The 17,658-nt window shown below is 50.2% G+C and overlaps 1 protein-coding gene across 2 annotated transcripts in view; it reads right to left on the minus strand.

Annotated features, from left to right (window-relative positions):
• The window catches only part of WWP1 (WW domain containing E3 ubiquitin protein ligase 1), a 1,173,512-nt gene that overhangs the window by 1,015,635 nt on the left and 140,219 nt on the right, over positions 1 to 17,658 (minus strand). The window lies entirely within an intron of this gene.

A 17,658-nucleotide genomic window follows, 5' to 3' on the forward strand; every position in this document is an offset into this window, starting at 1 on the left:
GTCAGGGGTTCACACTGCCGAAGCTGCCCAAACCACAAAGCAGGTATTAACTAAACAAACAGACCATTTGCACCGGTTTGATGAGCTTCTGGCAGCGATAAAGGACACAAACAACACTGGGCCCCAAAATAGACTCTCTACGTGCGGAAATGGGATTCTTGCTCTAAGATCATAGCTAATGGACAGGATCGAGGAAACTGAATTGACAAACATGAGACCCACGCTAGCGACAACATCAGAGCAAATAAAGTCACTGCAAAAAAGAGGTGGAGCATCAGGAAGGGAGGTCCCGGAGGAACAATGTGCGCATTGTGGGCCTGCTGGAGTGCATAGAAGGCGAAAGTATGTAGCTATTTCTTAAGACCTGGTTCTCCAAAGTAATGCTGAAGAGTAAACACTCCAAGTTCTTCTTGGTGGAAAGGGCACACAGGGTGCTATGTGGACCCCATGGCCCAGGTAACCCACTCCGCCCCCTCCCAGACCGGTAGTAGCCCACCTGTTCAACTACAGTGACAGAGATCATATGTTGAAGATAACAAGGGGCCGCGGGTTGTGGCAGGTCGAGAATGATGCAGTGCACATATACCTGGACTACACCATAGCGGTGAAACTTCGCAGGTCCTACTTTCTAGAATTAAAAAATGTCTGAGGGATCACAAAGTAAAGTATGCTCTGCCGTTCCCAGCCACTCAGGAGAATGAGAAATCCACATTCTGCTCTTCCCCGAAAGAGGCCTGGAGCTGTATGGAACAAAACGGATTGCCGCATAACCCACGGACAGAGAGTGGTCCAGTTCGGAAATGGCATTCCCACAGACAAGGTGGGACGTGCAGTGGCGGCCAATGGCAGCGCCCCACTAAAGCTCAGGCAGCAAAGGAGAGCGCGCAGGCTGTTAAAAGCACAAAAACACGCAAACACTGGATCACCTCCGCTATTGGGATCAGAAACAGACATCACAATGGAGCATGCCCAACAACTAACAGAGTTGCAGCGACAGCGGTGCTGGGAGGTGGCCCCCATGTGACTCCACAGACCGCAAATGACTTGATGTGACCCAATGCTGCACGTCTCAAAAGCACCCTCAGGTGCGGCGATGACCGCCACCGTCAATAGAATTGACACAGCAGACCGAGATATGCAACACTAGAAAAACCTCGGCCTAAGCAAGTAATCACTAACAAAAGCAGGCCTATCGAACTTGTCACGTCTCCAAGCCACACCCAGGATAAGTGTCTGTTATAGAACCATCTGGTTGATGCTTTCCATGTCTATTCTCTCATCACTTTCTTCTACGCTCTCTTCTACTACAGTTATCTCTCAATTATTTACTATTAAGTTCTTTTGCAATTAACTGCATATGGGCATTTGACCATTGACAAACTGGCCTGGGCCTGGGAGTTGGGCATCAGAACGTTCTGTCCAAATTAATAACTCACACATGCTGTATACAACAGCATACTAGACGAAGCGTCACAAGGGTCTCCCGATTCTGCGGTCCTCCTGATTCTGTGGGCAGGCTACACACGTATGACTGGTTCCCACAGACTAGTACAACGTTAACACCAACTAGGTTAAACAAAATTTAGAAAATGCAGGGTAATCAATTGCTTTTAATTACGTAGAATGTCCGTGGGATGGCAGGGCATGCCAAAAGACATTGGGTATACTAACACCTGTGCAGGCGTAGGATCTCCATAGCAGTCCTCCAAGAAAAGCACCAGACCTCACAAACTCTCACCTCCTTGCACAAACATTGGAGAGGCACAGTAATCGGGACCACATATCCATATCAGGGTACCTCTTGCATACCTGGAATATCACCCGGGACCCCGCTCCAGACGCTCCACACATGCACAGACCCGAAAGGGCGTTATGCAATACTGGAGGGACTCCTAGACAGCTCCCCAGTAGTGCTAGTATCACTATACGCACCAAATGTGGGTCAGTCCGCTTATTTGCATACACTGTGTAAGAAAGTGGCTCTGTATATACTGCACCAAAGTAAGGTTCAGTGTGCACAGAGTCCACAGTCCCCAGAGGTATGGCAGAGGCTAAAGTTAGATCTAACCTTACTCTATAAAGTGGTAGCTTGGTCGAGCAGTAAGGCAGTAACAGAGGACAGTGTAAAGCATTTGTTGTACACACTCAGTCAGAAAAAGGTTTCACACACTCAAGAACTGAACTCTAGGCGAATTGATTTGTATATAAACATATATAGTTTTTATTTTTAGGACCACAGTAGGTATCATAAATACTTTCTCAGAATGAGATGTTGTAAATGAATACTTTCAAATAGCAATAGACTTTTAAATGCAATCAATACAGTTGTTGCAATATGCAACACAAGTTAAACACAAAATAACATTGAGCTCAATGGGAAGTTTGAAGTAAAAGCAATAAAACCACTTTAAAAATGTTTTTCTTACTCAGGGCTGGATCCTGGATTCAGCCCCGGTGCATTTCCTGTAAACAGTTGAAAGAAATCGTTTTTGTTACACAGGCGATTTTTAAGGAATATTTGTAGGTTTTGAAAATCGACACTTTAGAAGAAATTCTGGCAAAAACCAGGCAATGTATTCCTATGGAGGAAAATTGGGTAAAAGTAAATCATGGTTATAATTACTTTTGACGGTCAGTGCTGGGCACAAAGATCCAGCACTAGGGTCTCTCCTGATAGCAGGTGAGTAATTTCGTTTTTGTTGTTCGGATGATATTTAAGGAATAATTCAAAGTTGCAAAACTCGACACTTAAAAGAATGAAACCCAGCCAATGTTACCCTATGGAGAAAATCCAGTTATCGGTCTTTGGGTAAGTACTCAGCTGGCAGAGTTAAGGTTCTGGGGGTAGACTCAGGGGTCTCCCAGGGTCAGGTAGGTACAGTTGTTACACTCTCAGCGGCACAGGGGCAGACAGGTGCAGAGTGAGTAGGCCCAATGTTATCCCATGGAGGATAGGGGCCTTTGGTTGGTGCTGCTAGCAGGCAGGCCACGCTGATGTGGGAGCTGAGCTCCTGGTCACTAACACAGGGCAAGCGGGGAAGTTGGATAGGATAGATGCTGCATTCCCAGTGGCACTCGGGCGGGTGGGTGCAGGGTGCTTTTGGGCCGCTGGATGTTGAACAAAGGCTGCAGACTCGTGGACGGAGATTTTTCAGATGCGACCACCACTTTGAGAGGTAAGTTGGGAAGCTGTAGGTTAGGTAGCCACCCAGGAGTTGGGCACAGGGGGCCGTGGGCACCGCGTGCAGGCGTGTCTTTGGTTGTCGGGAAATCTTACCCTCAGCTGGTCGTGGTTGGAGATGTTCCTTGTTGTGAGGCTGCAGGCGTTGGCAGGAGCGTCAAAAAGGGTCCTTGGGTGCTGGATTCTGTGTCACAGTCGCGAGGGGGACGTCCTAGTGTTCTTTGTCCACTCAGGCATGGGCTGGGCTCGGCGGGTGCAGATTGTGTTGGATATGCAGTTCCTGGCTGTCACCAGGGGTTATTGCCATTTGAGCAGAACCATTGCTCGTGGGAGTCCAAGTCTTTAGATGAGCAAGGCAGTCAGGTTCTCCGGGGTTTTCGAGGTTGCTGACCACTGGAGAAGCCGGGGTTTAGAAGGAGCAGGTTCAAGGATCAACAGGCCAGTAGGGATGGGGCCAAGTCAGTTGGTGTCGTCCTCTTGTTAGCAGCTGCACAGCAGGTCTTCTTTCTTCTTGTTCTTCTTCTGGTTTCAAAATTGGGATCTGAGGAAGGAAGGTTCAGGGTGCCTCTAAATACTAAATTTAGGGGCGTTACAGGTATAGGAAGGTCAAGGACCTATGGGTCCCTTCCCTGGGGTGAGTACACCTCCTATCCTGCTCCTCTCCTGTGGGAGGGGGGACAGGAGCCTGTCTCGGATTGGGTTGTGCTCCCCATCCTCAAGATGGCGGAAGCCCAGAGTTGTGCTTCAGCTCGCCTCTCCCACCTGAGGGGTGGGGTTAGCAGAGGCTGGCACACCCCCTTTCCTCACTTAGGGTTTCCCGCCTGTCTTCCCACCAGAGTGGGGGTCAGAACCAGTGGGGGCCAGTTGCGGAGTACAGTAAGAGGCCTGGAGAAGCTCACAAAGGCGGCATGCCTTTGAAGCTTCCCCTGCCCATCCCGGGGGAGGAGGCTTGGCACCTTGTCACAGGATGTGCATTGTTTCAGGCCCCCAAGAGTGGCAAGCTCTTGACCCAGGGGTCCTGAAACATGTTTGGTGGTGGCAGCCTCAGTAGCCACGCAGTCAGGACACTGGAAGTTGGTTAGGTTTCAGGGGGCATCTCTAAGATGCCCTCTGTCGTGCATTTGGCATTAAATACCACACTGGCATCAGTGCAGGTTTAATGTAGTGAGAAGTTTGATACCAAACTTCTCAGTCTTCAGTGTAGCCATTATGGTGCTGTGGAGTTCGTAATGACAATCTCCCAGCACCATATAACATTTACAGTGTCCAGGAATGGCCCTGGGTACTATAGGGGCACAGGGCTCATGCACCTGTGCCCAAACCACTGGCATAGTGCACCCAGCTAGAGGGGTGACTGAGGTAGGCCAGGGCAGTGTGTTTGTGGGCATGGCACACAGGGATATGTGCCATGTCGACTGTTTAGTTCTGCACCAAGACACTCAGCCTGCAAAGGCAGTATGTGTGTGTCAGGGTACAGGGCCTCTAAGGGTGGCGCAATACGTGCTGCAGTCCTTAGGGGCCTTCTCTGGTCACAGTGCCCTGGGTACCTAGGGTACCATTTACCAGGGGATGACCTGTGGCCAGAGATGCCAATTAGGTTTAGTTTTATCGGACCTTAGTCCCCTACAGTTGCAGTTAACATGGGGTACATCCAGAGCTGGTATCCAGACATGGTGTCTCCCCATTTAGGCACTTAAAGATGCTACTCTGCGCGCTTCCCTTTTGCAATCCATCAACGAAATTTTCAAACCAACGAGGGCATGGCATCCTATGCCAGTATGGAATGGGATGCATTCAAGGTGGTTTTGCGTGGGCTTGCAATAAAAGCAGTATACAGTTCACGCATGTCCCTTACTAAGGAGCTGCAAGATTTAGAAATACAATGTCATGAACATCTCTCCCCCACAGATCCACACATAATATACCATTATTAAACCAAAGCCAAGCTATCCCACAAAGCTGCACTGGACCAACTATGTGCCCTGGACTATAAACGATACCTTGCTGAACAACACATCCCAAACTCCTAGATCAGCCATTTACGAGTCCCATTGAGGCATCACAAAAGGAACAGGAGGAAACATGTGCGTGATGCCTTTAAGAAATCTATTTACAACCGGAGACTTGAAAAGAGAAAGCTGATCAGGAAGCCTCAAGAAGGCTGAAATGGCAGAGAGGTAGCCTTTGACAGTGTCCAGAGCAGATCCCTGCTGGGCAAGAGAAAGAAGGAAGAGGAGAACCTCTGAAAGGGGGGCAGAGAGAGGATCCACAGCCTTTGCTGTGCACCATGCCACACATTTGTTCCACCTGCAGGCGTATACCGATTTTGTAGAGGGACGCCTGGCTGCCAGAATCACATCACAGACTTCAGGAGGCAAGTCAAATGGCCTCAACTTTCGCCGCTCAATCTCCACTCATGAAGGTGGAGACTGGACAGGTTCGGGTGGAAGACCGTCTACCGCTGCTGCGACAAAAGGTCCTCCCGAAGAGGCAGACGAATCGGGGGATCGACTGACATGCTGAGTAGCTCGGGATACCAGTATCTTCGTGCCCAGTCCGGAGCCACAAGGATGACTTGGGCCCGGTTGCGCTTGATCTTCTTTAGCACTCTGGGCAGAACTGGTATAAGCGGAAAGGCGTACAACAGACCGCAGCTCCACTCGCGACGAAAAGCGTTTCCGAGTGAGTGCCGCCTTTGAAATTCCAACGTGCAGAACTGATGACATTGCGCATTCTCTTCGGTGGCGAATAGATCAAACCAAGGCTCTCCCCACTGCTGAAAGAGGCCTTGCGCCACGTCCGAGTTCAGACGCCATTTGTGATCCATCATGCACCGGCGGCTGAGTTTGTCCGCCCTGGCATTCAGAGCAACCACCAGGGTGACGCCCTGGTGTTCCAGCATTGCCAGAGGCGCAGAGCCTCCTGACAAAGGGTCCACGACCCCACCCCGCCGTGTTTGTTGCAGTACCACACGGCGGTGGTGGTGTCCATGAACACCTGCACTACACTTCCCCAGAGGGAAGGAATGCTTTCAGTGCAAGCCGGATCGCCCGCAGCTCCAGAAGGTTGATATGGAGCCGGGACTCCGCCGGAGACCAGAGGTCTCTGATCTCCGCCTCTCCCATGTGGCCCCCCCAGCCCAGGAGGGACGCATCTGTCACTACGCCATGCTCCGGTTTGGGTAGGGAGAGGGATCTGCCACTGACCCAATCGCAGTTCTTGAGCCACCACTACAACTGTCTTGCAGTATCCTCCGAGATCCGGACGTGGTCGGACAGGTTGCCCTGATGCTGGGCCCACTGAAACTTCAGGTCCCACTGCAGAGCCGCATCCGCCACCTGGCGTGATGCACCAGAAGGATGCAGGAGGCCATCAGCCCCAGGAGCCGCAGCGTCAACCTGACCGAGATCCGGGATAAAGGCTGAAAGATCGAATCAGAGCCTGAAAATACCGAACCCACTGTGGGGGGGCGGGGTAAACCCGAAACTGCGTGGAGTCCAGAATCGCTCCGATGAAAAGGAGCATCTGAGAGGGGCACAGGTGTGACTTCAGCATGTTAAGGGAGAACCCCAGCGAGTGCAGGAGGTCGGCCGTAGTCTGGAGGTGGGAGACGACTGTCTGGGGCGAGCCCGCCTTCACCAACCAATTGTCGAGATAGGGGAAGACGGAAACCCCTAATCTGCGCAGATGAGCTACAGCCACCGCCATCACTTCCGTGAACACCCGTGGGGCGCTGGTAAGGCCGAAGGGGAGCATGGTAAACAAAGTGCTCGTGGCCTACCGTGAACCGCAGGTAACGCTGGAGGGTCAGCAGGACGGGGATGTGGAAATACGCGTCCTGCAAGTCCAACGCTACCATCCCATCTCCAGGTTCCAGGGCAGCAAGGACTTGAGCTAAAGTTAGCATCTTGAACTTCTCCTTCTGGAGGAAGCCGTTGACGCTCCGGAGGTCCAAGATAGGATGTAGGCCTCCTTTGCCCTTCTTGGGTACCAGAAAGTAGTGCGAGTAGCAACCACGTCCTTCTGGCCCACGAATGCGCTCAATGGCTCCCTTGGCCAAGAGGGCCATAACTTCCTCCTGCAGAAGTTGCAAGTGATCCCCCGACATGTGGTGGCACTGCGGTGGCATGGCTTGAGGGGTCGCCTCGAAAGGGAGGAATAGTCCTTTTCGGACAATTTGCAGCACCCACCTGTCCGATGTGATGGTACACCAGTGAAGGAGGTGATGGCGAACCCTGCCCCCCACTGGCGTCGAATGGGCCTGAAAGCTCGGACTAGGAAGGCTTTGAGGCAGATGCTGCGAGGCGGATGTAGACTGACCTCGCCGTTGTCCCCCGGCACCGCCACGTTCGCAACCGCGTTGAGGTTGGCTCAGTGGCCCGTGGCTAGCTGGACATGAGGTGGCGCCCCTTCCTTGGCCACGAAAGGGGCGAAAAGCCGAAGTTTGCTGGCATTGGCCGAGGTCCAAGGATTTGGCCGTAGCCCTGGAGTCCTTGAAACGCTCCAGCGCACTGTCCGCTTTGTTGCCAAGAAGGCGACGGCCATCAACGGGCATGTCCATGAGTGTGGCCTGAACATCCCCTGAAAAGCTGCGGGACCTCAGCCAGGCGTGGCGGCGAACCGCTCTACCCAGCGAGTCCGTGGTATCGAGTCCACACCGTATGGAATAGCGTGCTGCGTCCCCGCCCTTCCGCTAGGGCTTGGGTGAGCTTTGCCTGGGCCTCCTCCGGGCACTGTGGCAGCACTTCCCCAACCGTATTCCACAGAGAGTGGGTGTAACGGCCCAAAAGGCAGGCAGTGTTGGCAGACCGCAGCCGCAAACTCAGGGAGGAGAACCGTTTCTTGCCAAACTGATTTTACCTTTTGGATTCTTAATTCGGGAAAGCAGTCGGGAATGCGGTCTGGAATGTAGAGGCCTGGATCACCAGACTCTCGGGTGGGGTGAACGGACAGGAAGCTGGGGTCGCCCAGAGCCTGGCGGTGGCGTTGGACCACGTTCCGATCTACAGGAAGGCCTGTAGAGTGCTTGGACCAGGTGCCCACCAGAACGTCGGTGAGGGCTTTGTTAAAACGGCAGGAGAGGCTCCGAGGAGCTTGCCTGCGGTTTGAGCACCTTAGTGAGGACACGACAGGGAGCTCAAGAGCCAAGGCCTTGGCCGCCCTAGCCAACACCACACTGTAAGCAGCACCCTCCTCCGTAGCCACGGTAGGAGGGGAGACAAATCCAGTGTCGGGCGAAGTGTCCAGACCACTGGCCCCCCCCAGCTCGTCTGCCCAGTCCTGGCTCAAATGGCACTGTAGTGCCAGAGGGTCCTCAGACCCCTCCCAGTCCCACTCGTCATCCATCTCCTGATAATCATGGAAAAATGATAGAGCCGGATCATAGGTGAATTGCTCACCCACCGGCGAAGACGGCGCCGAGCGGCCCCGGTCCCACGCCAGACCCGGATTGGGGGAAGGACCGGGGACGACATCGTCCGGAGACAGCGCCAGCGGAGGGGTCGTAAGGTCTACAGGCGATGCCACGGATCCAGGCCTGGATCCTGCAGAGCCCTTTTGGTGTCAGGACCAAAGTCGCCGACAGCGCTGGGGCCGAACCACCCGACGTCGCCGGGGTCGGCGGCGTCAGCCCGCTAGGGCTCCCAGACGGACCCGCAGGGCCCTAAGGCACCTCGAAAGGGCCCGACGGAGGGAAGTGAGTCCTCATGGCCACGAGGAAGTCACGAATCTCCTCCGGCATCGTGTGCAGCCCAGGGACCGGCAGCTGTGGAGCTGAAAGCGGCGCTTGCGGCACCGGAGCCGTGTGGGCGGTGTCGTCCGAACCCCCTGGCCGCATCGCGCGAGCGTCGGGGGGAATGGGAAGAGCGATGTTGCCTCTTCAACTTCTTTTTCGAGTGCCTCGACTTACCTGAGGACTTGGAGCCCGACGAGTGGTGGTGACTCTTCGAGCAGCGATGACTACGGCCCTGCGACCGGTCCCTCGACCTCCTCCTTGAGCAGGACCTCGAGCGGCGTGGGGCCGGCTGCCGGAGCTCGAGCCACTTACAGACCGCTCCCGCCTAGCCTTCGAGGCCAAGGCCGGGCAGTCTGGGCACGACTTGTCATCGTGGTCGGCCCGAGACAGTAAAGACACCGACGGTGGGGGTCGGTCACCGACATCAAGCGACTCGAGAATCGATCAAAATGATCCAAAAAAAAGTTAGTCAAAAAATGACTAGGAGTACTGCTCTTCCCGGATCTGCGCTTGCTGGTGCAGAAAAAAGAAGAACTGACGTCAGCGCGCGAGGGCGGCGTCTAAGTACTCCGACGACGTCATCCCGACGCCGGTCGCGGAGCCGCAGACGACGCCTACCGACGTGCAGGGGTACGGCTACACAAAACTTTCCGAATTGTCTGGGGATATTCTAAGGTAAGGAATCTAACACTAACCTGTTTCTTTCATATACAAAATTCAGGTAAGTGTTATCCTGCGTGGTCAACCTAGGTGCTAAAGAATATAAATTAGCACTAGACTGTGTAGGTTAAGTTCACTTCTTGATCTCCACTCCTTTGCCAGCAAGAGGCCTTTCAGCTTGGTTCTTGAGATGGCTCTACATGCAGGGGGGGATCGTCAAATAAATTAGCATGTCCAATGGAATAATAGCTATTCTTTATGTATTGTAGCCATTTAACCTTAGCCGCACCATCAAGGTTTAGGTAATCTCTTACTATATAGTGTGTAAGCTTTAGCTCTTCCCTTCTCCATACAGAGTGCCACAGAAGGGATGGAGCGATGCGGATCAAATCAGACATGAAGGGAACTCCAGTTCCAAGTGAGAGATATATGAAGAACAATCTTTAGGGAGGCCTAGCAGATGCTTCCAAAAGCAGTCCTTAAATTTTTGTAAAACTTGAATACCGGTGGTTCCCCAAATAGCAGCCCCATATGTTGTGATTGTTGTAATTTTTGCTTCATAGATCTTTTTAATTACATCAACTGGCTGTGTTCCCAACCTTGTTGTAAATCTGGATAGTGCTCCTATGCTTGTTTCCATCATTATCCTCCTGTTATCCACCATTGATTGCCAGGTATTTTTACAAACAAAAAGAACCCCTAGATAATAAAAGGAATATACCACTTCCAATTTTCTTCCTTTAATGTTCCATCCTGGGATTTTCTTTGGTCTCTCTCCTGCAACTAGAACAAATGATTTAGCTTCATTTACTCTACATTCTAAGTTGTTCATAAATCTAGTGTCTCTATCAGATGCTGCAGTGCATTGCATGTCCGGGCCAAAACAGATCATACATTTGCATAAAGAAGTACTGGCACTGGAGTGGAGTTAATTAATAGAATGTTTCCACACCACACCGTTGGTATAGAGGAAGAATAGGAGAAGGGCCAGTACACACCCCTGCCTGACCCCACGAGCTATCCTAAATAAACTAGTTGTTTCACCTGCTCTACCATACTGAACACAGACCGTGGCACCGGTGTACATTCCTCAAATGAAGTCAATGATCGGTTTCTCAATGCCCAAGTCTTCCATAATCAACCATAATTTAATGTGGGCTACCAGATCAAAAGCTGCAGACAAGTACATAAACGCCATATATAATTGACCTCCCTTCACCGCAGTATATTTAGCAATATGTACATTCAAATTGAATTATTGATCAATCGTCCCTTTTCCCTTTCTAAATCCATACTGGGAACGTGATAAAAAAAAAAATCCTGGGCCCAAGCTTCTAGCCTGATTAGAAACAGGCCGTCCATTCATTTTGCAGTGCTGTCTAAAAGTGATATTGGTCTGTAATTTATTGCCAACAATTTATTCCCTTTTTCGGTCTCGCCTAGTGACGCGCTGCTCGCCTTGGCGAGACTATTGTCGTCGGTTTGGTGGGCGAGGGGGACAGGACATGTGCGCGCACGTACAGGCGATGTGCGCGCGCACGGCTCCAGATCATCTCGGACAGGAGATGTGCACGCGCCTGGACGGGAAACAGCTTTGTGTCCTGGCCTCACGCTTGAGCCCCCTTCCTCCTCTGTACTTCCTCTGGTTTCATCTCCCCTCCTCCCAACAAATCTTCTCTCCTTACGGTTTTTCGCCCTCAGGCAGAAAGCCTGTTTGGCTGCTGGTACTGGGCGCTGGCGCCTGCTCACACGAGAAATCACGTGGAAGCGCTGAAATGAGCTATTCTTTCAGGAGTCTTGTGAAAGTGGTCATATTAGCACAAGATTAGAACCCGTGAGCTGCAATGGACCCGACAAAGAGCCTTGAGGAGATAGCACCCCTTAGGAATGTCTGGGGCCAGCGCCCGACAAATGTAGGACCCGCATGTGCAGGAAATTCCAAGACTCACCAGCATCAGGGGGGGTTCGGAGAAGACTTACAGTGAACATGCAACGGAAGGAATAGACGCCTGTAGAAAAATCACAGCGAGGGAGTAGCAAGTTAAATAACATTTATACCCGTTTGAACCATATATCCTAAATGGCACTGAGTGCATCCAGAGTGATGTGGGTGAACCTGAACCGAACCAGTCCACCAGACACTCCATCCACACACACACATCCTTTCATTCATCCACCCTTCCAACTACCCACCCACCCTCAGACACACATTCATCTATAAATCAATCAATCTGTCCATCCGTCTGTTCATCCATATGTCCTTCGGTCTATCCATCATCTATCCATTCATCCATCCACAAACACACACACACACACACACACACACACACACACACACACCCTCGCACGTTTATGGATTCATCCATCCACCGTCAGACAGCCACCCATCCAACCACTTACCCTCAGACACATTCACACATTTAGCCATCCAGGCCTACGCACACGCATTTGTGAATGTGCGTGCATTGCAGAATGCGCTTGCGCAACGATGCTCTCTGACCTTTTTTTGAACATGTGCGCACAAACGAGGACACAGAGTATACTCCCCATGACCTCTGAAGAGTGGGTGTGCCGAGAATGCTGCCTCAGTACGGTGTACGTGCACTGCGGGCGTCTAATGATGTGTGTGTGTGTGTGCACCTCCGAATGGGTGGGTGTGCACAGGTGGTACTAAGTGTATTGGTGTGTGTTTATTCTTGCGAATGTGAGTGGTGCATGTACATACTTAAGAAACTGTTCATGTCTCTCTTACTGATCTAGAAGGGGGGATCTTGGCGGCCAGTTCAGCTTTTTATACTTCCAAGGTCGGTCAGTAACAAAAGTACCAGTTTGCTGGTTAATAGCACCTGCAGCGCTAGCTGGCTCCCCTCGCACTTGGCACTGTACAAGTGGCCTCCGGTTCCTGGTAGAGGATGAGGCTGATGGACCCGGGCTAACGGCGGTGTGGGTGCCCGGGTGTAGTGCAGTGGGGTGGTGGTGCCGCTTTCCGTCACTGGCACAAGTGGTCCTCTCAGTATCATCAACTCAGGGGGCCACTGGCTGATTGAGCTTAGAGCCCACGACGGCCTGGTCTTTCTACAGACCAACCACACACCGTGTCTGTTGAAGAATGTTTGTAAGGTGTTAGAGGGGCCGCTAGAAGTATCCCCAGTCTGTTTGAGAGACGGCCAGGGTTGGGTGTGGGGTCAAGGACCCAAGTGGGGCGAGGGCTGCTCCAGAGGGCCCCTGGCTATAAGCTAGCTCCTGGAGAGGGTGTTTGGTGATGCTAGCAGCGCTATCCGTTGCACAGGGAATGTAGGGGGGTTGCGTGTTTGTGTCGCGGTTCACTGCTTTGGTCAGTGCCCCCCCCCCACCCAATTGGCCACAGATTGCGTGCTTCACTTATGCTGTGTGTATCCAGGTAGACCTCTGAATCCAGGGTAAGCACTAGGGTGGTTCGAACTGTGACACTGCACCGGGTGCTGCCTTTGGGTGGGGGAAGCCCGGTTTCCACAATATATTGTGGATGTAAAAGCACGTACTGCAGATTCTTTGCTTCCAGCAATTTCCAGGCAACAGTAAAAATGCCAATATAATGCTGTGATTAATATTCATGGTGGAGAGAGATCGCAGTGTTGTCTAATGGAAGTTTTGATTGCTCATATGGTCGTGCAGAGGGTTAATATGCCTGCTGCAAAGAACGTGTACCATGAAGATCACAGAAGTGCATATAATGTAAATAGTTCACTGCGTTACTGCGTTTGTCACAGAGATCCTTTTGTTACTTGAGTTTATACGTTAAAATCCTAATAGAACACAGTAACCTATGAACGGTCATCAAAGGGCACCATGCACACTGCAAGATATAGGTTAGAACATTGTTTTCTTACCAAGCCTTTCATTATCCTATGGTCAAAAAAAGGGTTGATTTGGGTAAAAATTGATTATTAATATTATTATTATTGAGAATCCCCAACTATGGTGTTCTGTTTCTAAATCCTGAGTTTGTGCTTCTTCAGACCAAGCACTCTTAAAATATACTGCCTACCAGTATGGATGACATGCGACTCCTACACCTTGTAGTCGCCTGTCTTATGTAACCTTTCCTATGCTCCGACACCCTACATAGTTATGAGTGGTGCTATGAAATAAAAATAAATGCATGTGAGAGAGAGTGGTTTTGGAAACTTGAGGGGCGCTGTTAAAGGGTGGTAGGGAGGGAATCCGTAGCGACAGAGGTTTTTGGGGTGTGCAAACAAACATTGTCATGCCTGCAGCACCAAAGCCAACCCAGCCTCTGAAAGCTACCACTTGGACCCCATGGCTCTTGGCATCATGCCGTATCTGGGGTGGGAGGGTCTCTCTTACAGACGTCCTGGAAGCTACCACGTGGACCCCATGGCTCCTGGCATCATTCTCTGTTGGCAGATTCTGTTACAGACCTGTATAGGACTACAAGTACAAAGTGCATGTTCACGCACAGCTTGCAGGTTTTCAAACGCATAAATTAAAAGCATTGTCATTTACAATTCCAATAGCTCAAACTCTTGTGAATGCGAGACCTCTTGCATTGCAAATGCGGGTTTAAAAATTGGGATGATAATGGGGTTTTTTTCCATGGGGGGGGGGGGGGCGGGGGGGGGCTTGGGCAATAGCATTAAAAGCCTTAGTAATAAGTGGGGCCCAAAGCGCTTGGTTAGTTAAAAAGAAATCAATTGGTACCCCATCAGGGCCGGTGCTCTAGAGGGGCTAAATTGATTTAGCGCAGAGGTTACCTCCTCCAGACCAAAGTGTAGATGTACATCAGATATAAATCATATGTGGGACCAATGTCTCTGAGATGGCATTACCTGGCTGACCAAACACTTCTCCAAAGTGAGTCACCCAGGCCTCCTCAGTAACGTGTGTCAATGGTAATCTCTGTGTCCCCACTGAGGAAAGGGGCATTAACAATATTCCCAAAATCACTGCTATTCTTGAAGACTGCTGGCTCAGGGAGTTTATCCCAGAACTCTTCTGTCAGGGTCCTGACTCTGTTGGTTCTTGCATCTTTGTAGGCAAGCCGCAATACTTTTACCAATCATATATCCTAGGGTTTTACCTTTAGGGCACAATAGAAATTCTTGAGTGCCCTAGAACAGACATCAATCCAGCAAACAGCTAGGGGTGCCTTGGGGGCACCAGGGCAAAATGGGCCATTATTAATTTCAGATAAGATAAGATTTGGTTTAATGCTGGGATAATCTCATCGGTCGACAAAGAGGAGTCTAGGCAGATAAAGATTTCCTTACACATTTTTGCAACAAGCTAGAAATAAATTTGGCCGTGTCAATCTTTCCCCATTTCAGCACAACACCATTTTTTATTTTAATCACATGTTTAGAAGTGTGAGTCCCATGAATTATATTACCCAGACTCAAAGCAAAGTGGAAAGAAATCACAGCATGGTCACTAAATGCATAGAAATTGGCCTCAGGCTGGGATATCCAATGTCTTAAATGTACCGACATCACAAGATGATCTATGGTCGAACTTGATGACCGGAACAAAAATGTGTGTTCAAGTTGCCCTGAGTTGGCATCTAATGGGTTTGCTATCACAAGATTAGGGACCATTAGTTGTCTATTTAATGCGTTGCCATAAATGGTATGATTAAAATGATATATTGGATCCCCTGCAGTATCGACCAGACCACATACCCCTAGAGCAGCTTTATTGCAGCAATAGCATTTAAGTCCCCCAGCCAAGTAATATTGATGGGTCTGCGGTGGGCTTCCGTTAATTGGTCTATATCCTTATCAATTGGTTTAATTACAGAGGCCATATCCATTAAAATTATTGTTGTAGAAGTTCATTTAAATCCGATCCCTCCCCTTTTGGCCTTCATGTAGGAGACTTTAGTAATAGGTGAGGTATTAATGAAAGAAATGACCTTAATTCTCGCTGTGCTTGCAATTGAAGTAACTAAACCTCCACTATTGCGACCCGCTCCAGATGGAGTTGCGTTAGTCAGATATGTACAGTACCCAATGAAATAAATTGGTGTACTCTCCCAAGTTATATTGGTGGGATGAGTAAGTCAATCACATTCTTGTAACCCACTCAATGGTGCACATCTGTTGCTAGTTAGAGAAGTTATACCACTGCAAGGAGAAATCAGAAGGTGGAATGGGTCCTACACTCACATGTGAGCTATAATTAACCCTTCTGGCCTATAAAAACCCAAAGGGAGGGCAAAAATGTGTGTGTCAAACCTGGTGGAATCTGGAAAATTACTTAACGAATCTTCAACCCAATGTTGATCGTTTAAGTTGATGACTATACAGTCCCCTTTGGTGGATTTCAGCCCAAAGCCCACCCAAGACACATGGCTGGCCATGATGATATGATTATACAGTTTGGGATATCCCATATGAAATCTTGAAAGTCAATGTAGTACCTTATCCATCAACTGCTCTATGGTTTCCGGCTTATACCGCGGCAGTTCAGTTGTATTAACAAGCACTATGACAAATGGGCAAGCTGCAGGCTGGAAGATCTAATCAATCACCAGGCGCGGTTGTTAGGCTATCCAGACTCTTTCTGTCCGTGGTGGGCACTTTTCCGCAAAAATCCTTTGCGGATGAGACAGAATCGTTGCAGGACAGTCATTCCACACCCAATTGATGTTCCAGGTCAGATGGTGCAGAGGTGGATAAAGTTGGGATGCAAGGTCCCATAACCCCCATAAATTCATTGCCATTTTCAGGAGTTTCCCAAAAATCGGTAGAAGACTGAACAGAAGGAATAGTGGGGTGACAAGCACTTGACTCTGGAGCAGGACCTTGGATCAAAGGCAACGTCGCTGGTTGTTGGCCACGTGGATAGCCCTGTGAAACTATTTAGTGATCCATGTGCTCATTACCCAATTAGGTATTTATAATAAGGGTTATATTCTCCTCTATTTGTTGACAATCTAAGGTTGCAAGCATCAATTCCAGCTTCACGCACAAGGAATCTTCGTTCAGCAAAGGATGTAAGGCCGGGAGAGAAGTAGGCCAATAACCGTCAGGATAGCCTTTGGGTGGACTGCAGGTTAGTAATTTCCCCACCCTCGTCAACATCAGCGTCATCTGGGGTTGAAATAAGGGGTGTTACCTCTTCCAGAGAGAGGCGACACTCAGTAATTCCAATCTCCTTGGTAAGAACATCTGGTGCTCTGATAAAAAAGAATCCAATGTACTGATGATCTCATCTCCTTTTTCAGATGCCTGAAGCTTACTTTTGGCCATCGTCCGTTGGGGAAGATCGTTCTCAGTACAATGCACACTTTAGGGGGGTGGCCCATCCCAGCCTCCTACGGGCGATGATGGGCATGAACGGGCCTGCCCTTGGACCGGGCGTGGCCCGGCAATGCTGGAAGGAGACCCGTTAATTTAGCGCCTTACAGGAACAAGGGAAGGTGGGTAATGTCTCCGGTGGGGCCGGTACAGTGGCACAGCCTTCTCCCTTCTGAAATCGTTGGCAGCTACTCTACGCTGCGGGGAGTCAATGCATTTTTCAAGTGCCTTACAGGAGCAAAGGAGGGTGGGTAATGTAGTCTCCGGCGGGGCCGGTACAGTGGCACACCTTTCTCCCTACTGAAATCATTGGCAGCTACTCCACGCTGCGGGAAAGCAACACACTTTTCAAGCGCCTTACAGGAACAAGGGAGGGTGGGTAAGTAGTCCCCAGCAGGGCCGGTACAGTGGCACAGCTTTCTCCCTTCTGAAATCGTTGGCAGCTACTCCACGCTGCGGGAAGGAGACGCGCTTTTCAAGCACATTACAGGAACAAGGGAGGGTGGGTAAGTAGTCCCCAGCAGGGCCGGTACAGTGGCACAGCTTTCTCCCTTCAGAAATAGTTGGCAGCTATTGAATAAAGTATCTTTTTTTAACACCCCCTAACAAGTATAAAAAGAATATCGTAAGGTTTACTACAATTGGGGTCTAAACAATCACAAAATACCTCCAAGGGCATGCAGAAATAAAAGGCTGGGAGTGTCATATCCTATACAGATTTTCTGGCACCTTTTATTGTTTTTCGGTTTCTCATTCACCCTCTTCCAAATTTGTCACCTAGATCA

The sequence above is a fragment of the Lissotriton helveticus genome, chromosome 4_1, assembly GCF_964261635.1.
Source record: "Lissotriton helveticus chromosome 4_1, aLisHel1.1, whole genome shotgun sequence".
Classification (NCBI taxonomy): Eukaryota; Metazoa; Chordata; class Amphibia; order Caudata; family Salamandridae; genus Lissotriton; species Lissotriton helveticus.